Source organism: Arachis ipaensis, chromosome B1 (assembly GCF_059453495.1).
Source record: "Arachis ipaensis isolate K30076 ecotype BB chromosome B1, ASM5945349v1, whole genome shotgun sequence".
In the NCBI taxonomy this organism is placed as follows: Eukaryota; Viridiplantae; Streptophyta; class Magnoliopsida; order Fabales; family Fabaceae; genus Arachis; species Arachis ipaensis.
The window spans coordinates 31,038,277-31,053,161 of record NC_142436.1 but is presented as its reverse complement, the minus strand read 5'-3'; the positions used below and the strand labels follow the sequence as shown (position 1 = coordinate 31,053,161).

Below are 14,885 nucleotides of genomic sequence, written 5' to 3'. Positions count from 1 at the left end.
CTACCCGACCTTAAAGAGGTCGGATTTGACGATAAGAAAACCAGTTCTGCTTATTTGAATAAGTAACTAACTTCTAAGATATTGCCTACTACCTCTTCTTTTTATCTAAAAGGGAGATCTCAACAACTTCTCAAGATAAAGAAAACGACCATCCACCATCAAAGGTAGAACTACGCTAAAAAAGGTGGCTATTGTTTCAACTATAAATACACTAACAACCTCAGGTATATTCAGAATCCAATCTACTAAAACCTGCTTACACCCTTGCTAACTTAAGCATCGGAGTCCTTTGCAAGTACCATCCCCACCACCTCACGAGGAACTCGGATGGCAGCACCTCGATACTAGAGGAAGTCGGACACTGTCTCAACAGGAGTTTGGACCTCACATTCAGGCCTAAAAGCAACCCAGTTTCAGGTAACTCTCAAAACATTGGCATCGTTGTCGAGGAGTTGGGTAATCTACACTCAGTCACGATAGACAATCAATTCGAAGAAGGTCACACGGTAATCTAAGTTAGAACCAGAACCTCATAACAATGATCGAGCACTCATCATACCTCTAGAGCATGATAGAGCGAGTGGTTTTATCGGGGATGGAACATCAAAAAACACTCCACCTAGGAGAATCAATTTAGAAATACATCCACCAGAAAAATGAAGAGCCCCCGCATCTAACCGAGATCATGGGACTCATACACAGGCACCATGGCCAATTAGAGCAACTTGAACAGAAGATCAAACGACAAAGAGAAGCTGAAAGAGATTTGCGAAAGGAGGTACGTTGATGAAGAGAACTAGAAGAAAAGCTCTCGAAACTAGAGGCCGACCTTCGAAGTCGAAGCAACTGTGCGGATCGGGAGGAAAGCCCTTTTGGAGGAGAAGATATATTCATGTAAGAAATCATGAGGGCTAGGGTCCCCAGGAATTTTAAAAGCCCCGACACGGACCTCTATGACAGAACGACCGACCTAAGACACCACCTCAGTAACTTCAAAAGTTGGATGTACCTGGCCGACGTGTCCAATGTGACCCGTTGCAAGGCTTTCCCGATGACATTAACCAAAGTGGCGATAATTTGATAGCTTACCATCTAGGTCAGTAACCTATTTTGACAATCTGGCAAGGAAGTTCCTCACCATATTCTCAATTCAGAAGGACAAAGTCAATCATGCTCCAAGTCTCTTAGAAGTTAAACAAGAAGTCGGAGAAACTCTCCGAGCTTATATGGAAAGATTCAACAAAACTTGCTTGAAAATTCAAAATTTACCTCCAGAAGTAGTAATAATGGGATTAGTTAATGACCTCAGAGAAGGGTCATTTTCTCAATCCATATCAAAGCGACATCCGACCTATTTGTACAAAGTACAAGAACGGGCAGAAAAGTACATCAACATGGAGGAAAATTCTCGAATTAGAGAACCAACTCCAAGATAAAATCCTCCTTACCAAGCTTTGGATAAAGATAAAGAAGCAAAGAAAAAGGATGAATACAACTTGGACAAGCCTAGAAGATACCATAATTACACCCTGCTCCGAGTTTCTCTTGTCGACATCTACAAAGAGATTTGCCACACTGAAAAACTTCCACCCACTCATCCCATCGAGAACAAGAAAGCTGGAAGTCGGACAGAATACTGTGAGTATCACAAACTATATGGAATTTCAATAATGATTGCTATGAGTTGAAAAATGTGAGAGAAAAAATGGCCAGAGAAGGTCGGTTAGAAAGATATCTCGTAGAAAGATCAGATGATCCAGAAAAAAGGAAGAGGAGTGATGAAGATAGGGGTCAACGAGATCGGCCATCCAAACCCTGATAGGCACATCCACATGATAGTTGCCAAAAATATGCTAACTTCTATGTGGCACCCCTACAAGAGCTCATTAGGATCACCTCACCTTAGCCATTTTCAAAATGGGATTTAGACCTCCTCGGTCCATTCCCACAGGCATCAGGACAGGTAAAGTACCTTATAGTAGGTATTGATTATTTAACTAAGTGGATCGAGGCAGAACTTCTAGCAACTATCACAGCCTCAAAAAGTCAAAAGTTTCACTACAAAAATATTGTCACCCGGTTTGAAGTCCCACACTCCATCACCACGGACTATAGAACTTAATTTATTGATTCAGCATTCAGAAGCTTGGTGGAAAGCCTCAAAATTAAGCACATGTTCACGTCGGTAGAATACCCCCAAGCTAAGGGACAAGCAGAAGCTGCAAACAAGTCGTGTTGGCCGGGTTGAAGCACCGACTACAAGACGCAAAGGGAGCATGGGCTGATGAGCTCCCTCAAGTCTTATGAGCATATCGAACAACCCCACACTTAAAAACTGGAGAATCTCCTCTCTGACTTCCTTATGGCATAGAAGCCATGATACCTATAGAATCAATGAAGAATCTCTAAGAATTATATTCTATGATGAAGTAGGAAATGTTTGAGCTCAAGGAAGAACTTGATCTCCTCCCAAAAGTCTGAGAACAAGCTCGGATAAACGAAGAAGCGTTGAAGAAAAGAATGTCCCTAAGGTATAATAAAAAAGTCATCAAAAGAAGTTTCACCACGAACGACCTTATACTAATTCGAAATGACATTGGAGCACAAAAGTCGGGCAAAGAAAAGTTGGCTGCAAACTGAAAAGGACCTTACAAGATCATCAAAATCTTAGGAAAGGATTACTACAAAGTGTCTGACTTGAAGGAAAACGAGCTCCCAGGGTCGTGACATACATGTAACTTGAAAAGGTACTACAGTTAGAAAGTGCACCTTGTTCCCTGGTGTACACTTTTTCCCAACCTCATGGTTTTTTCTGAGAAGGGTTTTTCTGAAGGGGTTTTAATGAGACACCATAGCAAGGGCTAAGGGTTCATGAAAGAAAAACTTAGTAGCAAGAAAACTCATGTAAATTATTTTTCAGTGACAGTTCATTTCTTCATTAAATTTTCCCATTAAAATGCACTAATTTAAACTCAAAAAATTGCAAAAATTATTGTTCGACCTAAGTGGTCAACAAGATAAAACGACGAGGTCTAAATTAATGTAAGAAGTGGCAATAAGCAGATCATGGATTGACTTCGTTAAAGCTTAAAAACAAAAGAGGTGAGCTTAAAACTAATCACAAAAGTAACTTGTTAAAAGTGACTACTTAAAGTCAAAGCGAAATTAAGGGAAATACATAAATCCGACTTCGAAAGAAAGGTTCAAAAGAATGTCTGATATGCACTAAACGACATCGTCCAGCACTTAGAAATTTGGTTTCAAAGGAACAATTCAACTAAATATCAACATCAGACGATGCATTTCAAAGTTTTCGAAGTTACAAAAACTAAAGTAACTAAACTAGCCCAAACAAAATGACAAAAAAATCCATTAGAAACTACCACAGAACAAAATTGCGGAAAAAGTTTTTAAGAGAACCACAAAGCAAAATAAAGTATTCAAAATTACAACTATTACAAATTAAAGTGTTCCAATAAGACCCACATAACGGGCCATCAAAGATCATTAAACTAAGGAGAGGGGATCTGCTCACTAGATGTTTTGGAGGTATCTTCGAGCTGCGTAGAGGAGGTCGGGAAAGTTTCAGGATTAGTCGGAGAAGCGAGAGGCTCATCTTCCATCTGAGTAGCAAAGCTCTAAGAAGCTCTCGAAGTCTTAAGGTCAAGCATCAGAGTGTCTTCCTCATCGGAGGCAGAAAAAATCTTTCCATTAATCACAACCATGTCAGGATAGATAGGGGAGAGGTCTACCTCGGGAGCTATGACTTAAAACTGAGCCTTTAAGTTTCCAGCCAACTCATCCATTATCTGAGCCACAACCTCCTCCAGATTTGCATATTTTTCCTTTCACTTGGTGACTTTATCTATCAAGTCAAGCTTCTTCCCAAAAATCTTGGTATAACTTTCTTCAACTTTCTTTTTTAAGACCTCATCTATAGCAAAAGTGACTTCTGACTGCTTCACTCTTTCCTGGGATTTATCAAGGTCCAACAGAAGGATGATAAGCGGATAATTTATACGCTTTTTGGCATTGTTTTTACATAGTTTTCAGTATGATTTAGTTAGTTTTTATTATATTTTTATTAGTTTTTAATTAAAAATAACATTTCTGGACTTTACTATGAGTTTGTGTGTTTTTCTGTGATTTCAGGTAGTTTCTGGCTGAAATTGAGGGACCTGACCAAAAATCAGATTCAAAGGTTGAAGAAGGACTGCAGATGTTGTTGGATTCTGACCTCCCTGCATTCAAAGTGGATTTTCTGGAGCTACAGAACTCCAAATGGCGCGCTTTTAATTGCGTTGGAAAGTAGACATCCAGGACTTTCCAGAAATATATAATAGTTCATACTTTTCCTAAGTTTAGATGATGCAAACTGGCATTGAACGCCAGTTCCATGTTGCAGTCTGGTGTTCAGCGCCAGAAACAAGTTGCAAAGTGGAGTTCAACGCCAGAAACACGTTACAAACTGGTGTTCAACTCCAAGAATGACCTCTCCACGTGTAAACTTCAAGCTCAGCCCAAGCACACACCAAGTGGGCCCCGGAAGTGGATTTCTACATCAATTACTTACTTCTGTAAACCCTAGTAGCTAGTCTAGTATAAATAGGACTTTTTACTATTGTATTTTCATCTTTAGTTTCATCTTTAGATCACGTTTGGGGGCTGGCCTCTCGGCCATGCCTGGACCTTCATCACTTATGTATTTTCAACGGTAGAGTTTCTACACACCATAGATTAAGGTGTGGAGCTCTGCTGTTCCTCAAAGATTAATGCAAAGTACTACTATTTTTCTATTCAATTCAACTTATTCCGCTTCTAAGATATTCATTCGCACTTCAATATGATGGATGTGATGATCGTGACAGTCATCATCATTCTCAACTTATGAACGCGTGCCTGACAACCACTTTCGTTCTACCTTAGATTGAATGGATATCTCTTGGATATCTAATACAGGGGACCGAGTCTGAGTTATTAGAGTCTTCGTGGTATAAGTTAGAACCCATGGATGGCCATTCCTGAGATCTGGAAAGTCTAAACCTTGTCTGTGGTATTCCGAGTAGGATCTGGGAAGGGATGGCTGTGACGAGCTTCAAACTCGCGAGTGTTGGGCGTAGTGACAGACGCAAAAGGATAGTAAATCCTATTCCAGTATGCTCGAGAACCGACAGATGATTAGCCATGCAGTGACAGCGCATTGGACCATTTTCACAGGAGGATGGGATGTAGCCATTGACAATGGTGATGCCCTACATAAAGCTTGCCATGGAAAGGAGTAGGATTGATTGGATGAAGACAGCAGGAAAGCAGAGATCAGAGGAACGAAAGCATCTCTATATGCTTATCTGAAATTCTCACCAATGAATTACATAAGTACCACTATCCTATTTTATATTTTATTTATTTTCATCCACTATAATTTCTTAATACAATTTAATCCGCCTGACTGAGATTTACAAGGTGACCATAGCTTGCTTCAAGCCGACAATCTCCGTGGGATCGACCCTTACTCACGTAAGGTTTATTACTCGGACGACCCAGTGCACTTGCTGGTTAGTTGTACGAAGTTGTGAAACAGATAGAAGATCATGAACGTGGGTATTGAGATTTTAGCGCCGTTACCAAGGAATGGAATGATCACGATTTTGCACACCAAGTTTTTGGCGTCGTTGCCGGGGATTGTTCGAGTTTGGACAACTAACGGTTCATCTTGTTGCTCAGATTAGGTAACTTTATTTTAATTTTAACCTTTTTGATTTTATTATTCTTATTTTCGAAAAAATTCAAAAAAATAATTTCTTCTTTTTCGTTTTTCCGAATTAATTTTCAAAAAAAAAATATACAAAAAAAAAATTTACAAAATCATAAAATCAAAAATATTTTTGATGTTTCTTGTTTGAGTCTAGAGTCAATTTTTAATTTTGGTGTCTTGCATGTGTTTCTTTTTTCTCAAGAATTTTCGAAAATTCATCATATGTTCTTCATGATCTTCAAGTTGTTCCCAGCCAGTCTTCTTGTTTGATCTTCATATTTTCTTGTTTTGTGTCTTTTCTTGTTTTTCATATGCATTTTTAATTTGTTAGTGACTAATTATTGAAAATTTCTAAGTTTGGTGTCTTGCATGTTTTTCTTTTCTTAAAAAATTTTCAAAAATAAATCTTGATGTTCATCTTGATCTTCAAAGTGTTCTTGGTGTTCATCTTGACATTCATAGTGTTCTTGCATGCATCACATGTTTTGATCCAAAATTTTCATGCATTGAGTCAATTTTGTGTTTTCTCTCTCATTATTAAAAATTTAAAAATAAAAAAATATATTTTCCTTATTTTACTCAAAATTTTCGAAAATATGATTTGATTTAGTCAAAAAGTTTTTAAATTTAATTGTTTCTTATGAATCAAATCAAATTTTCAATTTAAAAATCTTATCTTTTCAAAATCTTTTTCAAAAATCAAATCTTTTTCATTTTACCTTCATATCTTCGAAAACTTTTTAAATTTGATTTTCAAAATCTTTTTCTTATTTTATTTCTTAATTTTCAAAATCTTTACTAACATTTAAAATGATTGATTGAAAAATTTCAAGTTGTTACTTGCTTATTAAGAAAGGTTCAATCTTTAAACTCTAGAATCATATCTTTTTAGTTTCTTGTTAGTCAAGTAATCAACTTTAGTTTTTAAAATCAAATCTTTTAAATTTTATTTTCAAATCTTTTTCAAATTAAAGTTTCAATCATATCTTTTTCAAAATTAATTTCAAAATCTTTTCTAACTTCTTATCTTTTTAAAATTGATTTTCAAATCATATCTTTTTGTTTCAATCATATCTTTTTAAATTTCAATCATATCTTTTTCAAAAACAAATTTCAAAACTTTTTCAATCAATCTTATCTTTTTGTTTCAATCATATCTTTTTCAAAACTACCTAACTAATCCTCTCTCTTATTTTCGAAAATTCCCTCTCTCCTTTTTCAAATTTCCTTTTTAATTAACTAATTGTTTTAATTTTAATTTAATTTCAACTTTAATTTTCGAAATCTAACTTTCAAATTTTAATTTTTATTTTAATTAAATTTCGAATTTCCCTCTCTCTCATCTCCTTCTATTTATTTATTCATCTACTAACACTTCTCTTTCACCCAAAAAATTCGAACACCACCTCCCTCTCTGTGTTCGAGTTTTTTTCTCTTCTCTTCTTTACATTACATTCTTTTCTTCTTCTACTCACACAAAGGAATCTCTATACTGTGACATAGAGGATTCCATATTTTCTTTGTTATTCCCTTCTTTGTCATATGAGCAGGAGCAAGGACAAGAATATTCTAGTTGAAGCAGATCCTGAACCTGAAAGGACTCTGAAAAGGAAACTAAGAGAAGCTAAAATACAACAATCCAGAGACAACCTTACAGGAATTTTCGAACAGGAAGAGGAGATGGCAGCCGAAAATAATAATAATGCAAGGAGGATACTTGGTGACTTTACTGCACCTAATTCCAATTTACATGGAAGAAGCATCTCCATCCCTGCCATTGGAGCAAACAACTTTGAGCTGAAACCTCAATTAGTTTCTCTGATGCAGCAGAACTGCAAGTTTCATGGACTTCCATCTGAAGATCCTTTTCAGTTCTTAACTGAATTCTTGCAGATCTGTGATACTGTTAAGACCAATGGGGTTGATCCCGAGGTCTACAGGCTTATGCTTTTCCCGTTTGCTGTAAGAGACAGAACTAGAGTGTGGTTGGACTCTCAACCCAAAGATAGCCTGAACTCTTGGGATAAGCTGGTCACGACTTTCTTAGCCAAGTTCTTTCCTCCTCAAAAGCTGAGTAAGCTTAGAGTGGATGTTCAAACCTTTAGACAGAAAGAAGGTGAATCCCTCTATGAAGCTTGGGAGAGATATAAGCAACTAACCAAAAAGTGTCTTTCTGACATGCTTTCAGAATGGACCATCCTGGATATATTCTATGATGGTCTGTCTGAATTAGCTAAGATGTCATTGGATACTTCTGCAGGTGGATCCATTCACCTAAAGAAAATGCCTGCAGAAGCTCAAGAACTCATTGACATGGTTGCTAATAACCAGTTCATGTACACTTCTGAGAGGAATCCTGTGAGTAATGGGACGCCTCAGAAGAAGGGAGTTCTTGAAATTGATACTCTGAATGCCATATTGGCTCAGAATAAAATATTGACTCAGTAAGTCAATATGATTTCTCAGAGTCTGAATGGAATGCAAGCTGCATCCAACAGTACTCAAGAGGCATCTTCTGAGGAAGAAGCTTATGATCCTGAGAACCCTGCAATAGTAGAGGTGAATTACATGGGTGAACCATATGGAAACATCGATAATCCCTTATGGAGAAATCACCCAAATCTCTCATGGAAGGATCAACAAAAGCCTCAACAAGGCTTTAATAATGGTGGAAGAAACAGGTTTAACAATAGTAAACCTTTTCTATCATCCACTCAGCAACAGACAGAGAATTCTGAGCAGAATCCATCTAGCTTAGCAAATTTAGTCTCTGATTTATCTAAGGCCACTGTGAGTTTCATGAATAAAACAAGGTCTTCCATTAGAAATTTGGAAGCACAAGTGGGCCAGCTGAGTAAAAGATTCACTGAAACCCCTCCTAGTACTCTCCTAAGTAATACAGAAGAAAATCCAAAAGGAGAGTGTAAGGCCATTGATTTAGCCATCATGGCCGAACCCACAAGAGAGGAGGAGGACGTAAATCCCAGTGAGGAAGACCTCCTGGGACGACCAGTGATCAATAAAGAGTTTCTCTCTGAGGAATCAAGGGACCCTGAGGCTCAACTAGAGACCATAGAGATTTCATTGAACCTCCTTATGCCATTCATGAGCTCTAATGAGTATTCTTCTTCTGAAGAGAATGAAGATGTTACTGAAGAGCAAGTTGCCAAGTACCTTGGTGCTATCGTGAAGCTGAATGCCAAATTATTTGGTAATGAGACTTGGAAAGATGAACCTCCCTTGCTCACCAATGAACTGAGTGATCTGGATCAACTGAGATTACCTCAGAAGAAACAGGATCCTGGAAAGTTCTTAATACCTTGTACCATAGACACCATGACCTTTGAGAAGGCTCTATGTGACCTTGGGTCAGGGATAAAACTCATGCCCCTCTCTATAATGGAGAAACTGGGAATCTTTGAGGTTCAAGCTACCAGAATCTCATTAGAGATGGCAGACAACTCAATAAAACAGGTTTATGGACAAGTAGAGGACGTGTTAGTAAAGGTTGAAGGCCTTTACATCCCTGCTGATTTCATAATCTTAGACACTGGGAAGGAAGATGATGAATCCATCATCCTTGGAAGACCCTTCCTAGCCACAGCAAGAGCTGTGATTGATGTGGACAAAGGAGAGTTAGTCCTTCAACTGAATGAGGACAACCTTGTGTTTCAAATTCAAGGATCTCCTTCTGTAACCATGGAGAGGAAGCATGAAAAGCTTCTCTCACTGCAGAGTCAATCAAAGCCCCCACAGTCAAACTCTAAGTTTGGTGTTGGGAGGCCACAACCAAACTCTAAGTTTGGTGTTGAACCCCCACAATCAAACTCTAAGTTTGGTATTGGGAGGTTCCAACCTTGCTTTGATTATCTGTGAGGCTCCATGGGAGCTCACTGTCAAGCTATTGACATTAAAGAAGCACTTGTTGGGAGGCAATCCAATGTTATTTAATCATTTTTATTTTATTTTCTCTTTGTTATTTCATGTTTTATTAGGTTGATGATCATGTGGAGTCACAAAAACTAATGAAAAATTGAAAACAGAATGAAAAATAGCATTGAAAACAGAACACCCTGGAGGAAGGGCTTACTGGCGTTTAAACGCCAGTAAGGAGTATTTGGCTGGCGTTTAACGCCAGAACAGAGCATGGAACTGGCGTTAAACGCCAGAAACAAGCAGCATTCTGGCGTTTAAACACCAGGAATGCACCCCAAAGGAAAACTGGCGTTCAACGCCAGAAACATGCTGCAGACTGGCGTTGAATGCCCAAAACAAGCATGGAAGTGGCGTTTAACGCCAGAAATATGCTGCAATCTGGCGTTAAATGCCAGGATTGCCTACAGAGGGTGTTTATACGCCTAATTGGAGCAGGGATGATTAAAGTTCTTGGCCCCACAGGATATGTGGACCCCACAGGATCCCTACCTACTTCTTCTCTCCTCTTCACACCTTTTCATAACTCTCTTCCCCAAATACCCCTCACCAATCAACTCAATCACTCTTTCCCATCACCTCTTCACCACTCACATCCATCCTCTCTTCCCCAAAAACCCCACCTACCTTTAAATTCAAAATAATTTCCCTCCCAAACCCAACCCTAAATGGCTGAACCCTAACCCCTCCCCACTCCTATATAAACCCCTCATTCCTTCTTCATTTTCATACAACACAACCCTCTCTTCTTCCCCTTGGCCGAACCCACCTTCTCCCTCCATCTCCTCCATTTTTCTTCTTCTTCTACTTCTTTCTCTTTTCTTTTGCTCGAGGACGAGCAACCATTTTAAGTTTGGTGTGGTAAAAGCATTACTTTTTATTTTTCCATAACCATTCATGGCACCAAAGGCCAGAGAAACCTCTAGAAAGAGGAAAGGGAAGGCAATTGCTTCCACCTCTGAGTCATGGGAGATGGAGAGATTTATCTCTGAGGTCCATCAAGACCACTTCTATGAAGTTGTGGCCAAGAAGAAAGTGATCCCTGAGGTTCCTTTCAAACTCAAAAAGAATGAGTATCTGGAGATTCGACTTGAGATCTAAAGAAGAGGTTGGGAAGTCCTCACCAACCCCATTCAACAAGTCGGGATCTTAATGGTTCAAGAGTTCTATGCAAACGCATGGGTCACTAGAAACCATGATCAAAGTGTGAACCTGAACCCAAAGAATTGGCTCACCATGGTTCGGGGGAAATACTTAGATTTCAGTCCGGAAAATGTAAGGTTGGCGTTCAACCTACCAATGATGGAAGAGAACGCACGCCCCTACACTAGAAGAGTCAACTTTGATCAAAGGTTGGACCAAGTTCTCATGGACATATGTGTGGAAGGAGCTCAATGGAAAATTGACTCAAAAGGTAAGCCGGTTCAACTAAGAAGGCTTGACCTCAAACCAGTAGCTAGAGGATGGTTGGAGTTCATTCAACGCTCAATTATTCCTACTAGCAACCGGTCTGAAGTTACTATAGACCGGGCCATCATGATCCATAGCATCATGATTGGAGAAAGTGGAAGTTCATGAGATCATACCTCAAGAACTCTACAAGGTGGCTGACAAGTCCTCCAACTTGGCAAGGTTAGCCTTTCCTCACCTCATTTGCTACCTCTGCAACTCGGCTGGGATTGACATAGAGGGAGACATCCTCATTGAAAAGGACAAGCCCATCACTAAGAAAAGGATGGAGCAAACAAGAGAGCATGGACCTCAACATGAGCATGAGGAGATTCCTCACCATAAAATCCCTGAGATGCCTCAAGGGATGCACTTTCCTCCATAAAACTATTGGGAACAAATCAACACTTCCCTAGGTGAATTAAGTTCCAACATGGGACAATTAAGGGTGGAACATCAAGAGCACTCCATCATCCTCCATGAAATTAGAGAAGATCAAAGAGCTATGAGGGAGGAGCAAGAAAGACAAGGAAGAGACATAGAGGAGCTCAAAAGCACCATTGGTTCTTCAAGAAGAGGAAGACGCCACCCTCACTAAGGTGGAATCATTCCTTAATCTCATTGTTTATCTATTTTCCTGTTTTTCAATTTTTATGCCTTATGTTTGTTTATGTTTTTATCTTCATGATCACTAGTATTTAAGTTTCTATGCCTTAAAGTTATAAATGTCCTATGAATCCATCACCTCTCTTGAATGAAAAATGTTTTAATTACAAAAGAACAAGAAGTACATGGTTTCAAATTCATCCTTGAAACTAGTTTAATTATTTTGATGTGGTGACAATACTTTTTGTTTTCTGAATGAATGCTTGAACAGTGCATATGTCTTTTGAAGTTGTTGTTTAAGAATGTTAGATATGTTGGCTCTTGAAAGAATGATGAACAGGAGACATGTTATTTGATAATCTGAAAAATCATAAAAATGATTCTTAAAGAAAGAAAAAGTAGTGAATACAAAAGCTTGCAGAAAAAAAAGAAAGAAAAAATAGCGGAAAAAAAAAAGAAAATAGAAAAAGAAAAAGCAAGCAGAAAAAGCCAAAAGCTCTTAAAACCAAGAGGCAAGAGCAAAAAGCCAGTAACCCTTAAAACCAAAAGGCAAGGGTAATAAAAAGGATCCAAGGCTTTGAGCATCAGTGGATAGGAGGGCCTAAAGGAATAAAATCCTGGCCTAAGCGGCTAAACCAAGCTGTCCCTAACCATGTGCTTGTGGCGTGAAGGTGTCAAGTGAAAACTTGAGACTGAGCGGTTAAAGTCAAAGTCCAAAGCAAAAGAAGAGTGTGCTTAAGAACCCTGGACACCTCTAATTGGGGACTTTAGCAAAGCTGAGTCACAATCTGAAAAGGTTCACCCAGTTATGTGTCTGTGGCATTTATGTATCCGGTGGTAATACTGGAAAACAAAGTGCTTAGGGCCACGGCCAAGACTCATAAAGTAGCTGTGTTCAAGAATCAACATACTAAACTAGGAGAATCAATAACTCTATCTGAACTCTGAGTTCCTATAGATGCCAATCATTCTGAACTTCAATGGATAAAGCGAGATGCCAAAACTATTCAAGAGGCAAAAAGCTACAAGTCCCACTCATCTGATTGGAGCTATGTTTCATTGATATTTTGGAATTTATAGTATATTCTCTTCTTTTTATCCTATTTGATTTTCAATTGCTTGGGGACAAGCAACAATTTAAGTTTGGTATTGTGATAAGCGGATAATTTATACGCTTTTTGGCATTGTTTTTACATAGTTTTCAGTATGATTTAGTTAGTTTTTAGTATATTTTTATTAGTTTTTAATTAAAAATCACATTTCTGGACTTTACTATGAGTTTGTGTATTTTTCTGTGATTTCAGGTATTTTCTGGCTGAAATTGAGGGACCTGAGCAAAAATCAGATTCAGAGGTTGAAGAAGGACTGCAGATGCTGTTGGATTCTGACCTCCCTGCATTCAAAGTAGATTTTCTAGAGCTACAGAACTCCAAATGGTGCGCTTCCAATTGCGTTGGAAAGTAGACATCCAGGGCTTTCCAGAAATATATAATAGTCTATACTTTGCCTGAGTTTAGATGATGCAAACTGGCGTTGAACGCCAGTTCCATGTTGCAGTCTGGCGTTCAGCGCCAGAAACAAGTTGCAAAGTGGAGTTCAACGCCAGAAACATGTTACAAACTGGCGTTCAACTCCAAGAATGACCTCTCCATGTGTAAACTTCAAGCTCAGCCCAAGCACACACCAAGTGGGCCCCAGAAGTGGATTTCTACATCAATTACTTACTTCTCTAAACCCTAGTAGCTAGTCTAGTATAAATAGGACTTTTTACTATTGTATTTTCATCTTTAGTTTCATCTTTAGATCACGTTTGGGGGCTGGCCTCTCGGCCATGCCTGGACCTTCATCACTTATGTATTTTCAACGGTAGAGTTTCTACACACCATAGATTAAGGTGTGGAGCCCTGCTGTTCCTCAAAGATTAATGCAAAGTACTACTGTTTTTCTATTCAATTCAACTTATTCCGCTTCTAAGATATTCATTCGCACTTCAATATGATGGATGTGATAATCGTGACAGTCATCATCATTCTCAACTTATGAACGCGTGCCTGACAACCACTTCCGTTCTACCTTAGATTGAATGGATATCTCTTGGATATCTAATACAGGGGACCGAGTCCGAGTTATTAGTGTCTTCGTGGTATAAGTTAGAACCCATGGATGGCCATTCCTGAGATCTGGAAAGTCTAAACCTTGTCTGTGGTATTTAGAGTAAGATCTGGGAAGGGATGGCTGTGACGAGCTTCAAACTCGCGAGTGCTGGGCGTAGTGACAGACGCAAAAGGATAGTAAATCCTATTCCAGTATGCTCGAGAACCGACAGATGATTAGCCATGCAATGACAGCGCATTGGACCATTTTCACAGGAGGATGGGATGTAGCCATTGACAACAGTGATGCCCTACATAAATCTTGCCATGGAAAGGAGTAGGATTGATTGGATGAAGACAGCAGGAAAGCAGAGATCAGAGGAACGAAAGCATCTCTATACGCTTATCTGAAATTCTCACCAATGAATTACATAAGTACCACTATCCTATTTTATATTTTATTTATTTTCATCCACTATAATTTCTTAATACAATTTAATCCGCCTGACTGAGATTTACAAGGTGACCATAGCTTGCTTCAAGCCGACAATCTCCGTGGGATCGACCCTTACTCACGTAAGGTTTATTACTTAGACGACCCAGTGCACTTGCTGGTTAGTTGTACGAAGTTGTGAAACAGATATAAGATCATGAACGTGCGTATTGAGTTTTTAGCGCCGTTACCAAGGAATGGAATGATCACGATTTCGCACACCAAAGGACATCCTTCTCCTTTTCTAATTCCAACTTGGTCTCCCTTAAAGGTGCCACCTCGGCCTTCAGGTCAGCCAAAGATCGCTGAGTAGCACCCAAGGGAGTCTCCTCCAGTTGCTTTGATAGCGCGAACACACTCTGACATTTTTCATCCCACCTCGGGGCAGGACTTGAAGGTGTTTTTTGAGAGAAACATCGTCCATACTAATATTACTATAAGGAAGGACGTATTTTTCACAAAAGGCCTCAACATCAAAGCCCTGGTCGTACATACTTTCCGACTCCAAGGTCTTACGTTTCTTAGGCTTGGACTCTGGAAAGGGAAGTGTAGGGAT

General features: G+C 39.0%; 1 non-coding gene and 1 pseudogene across 1 annotated transcript; one reads left to right on the top strand and one right to left on the bottom strand.

The window, feature by feature from the left end:
- The first annotated feature begins 7,297 nt into the window (after positions 1-7,297).
- Positions 7,298-9,631, top strand: LOC148576111 (uncharacterized; annotated as a pseudogene).
- LOC148576112 (small nucleolar RNA R71) lies at positions 7,832-7,939 on the bottom strand. The gene has a single exon (XR_015904038.1). It is a non-coding gene; the product is annotated as a small nucleolar RNA R71 (small nucleolar RNA).
- Positions 9,632-14,885: the final 5,254 nt, after the last annotated feature.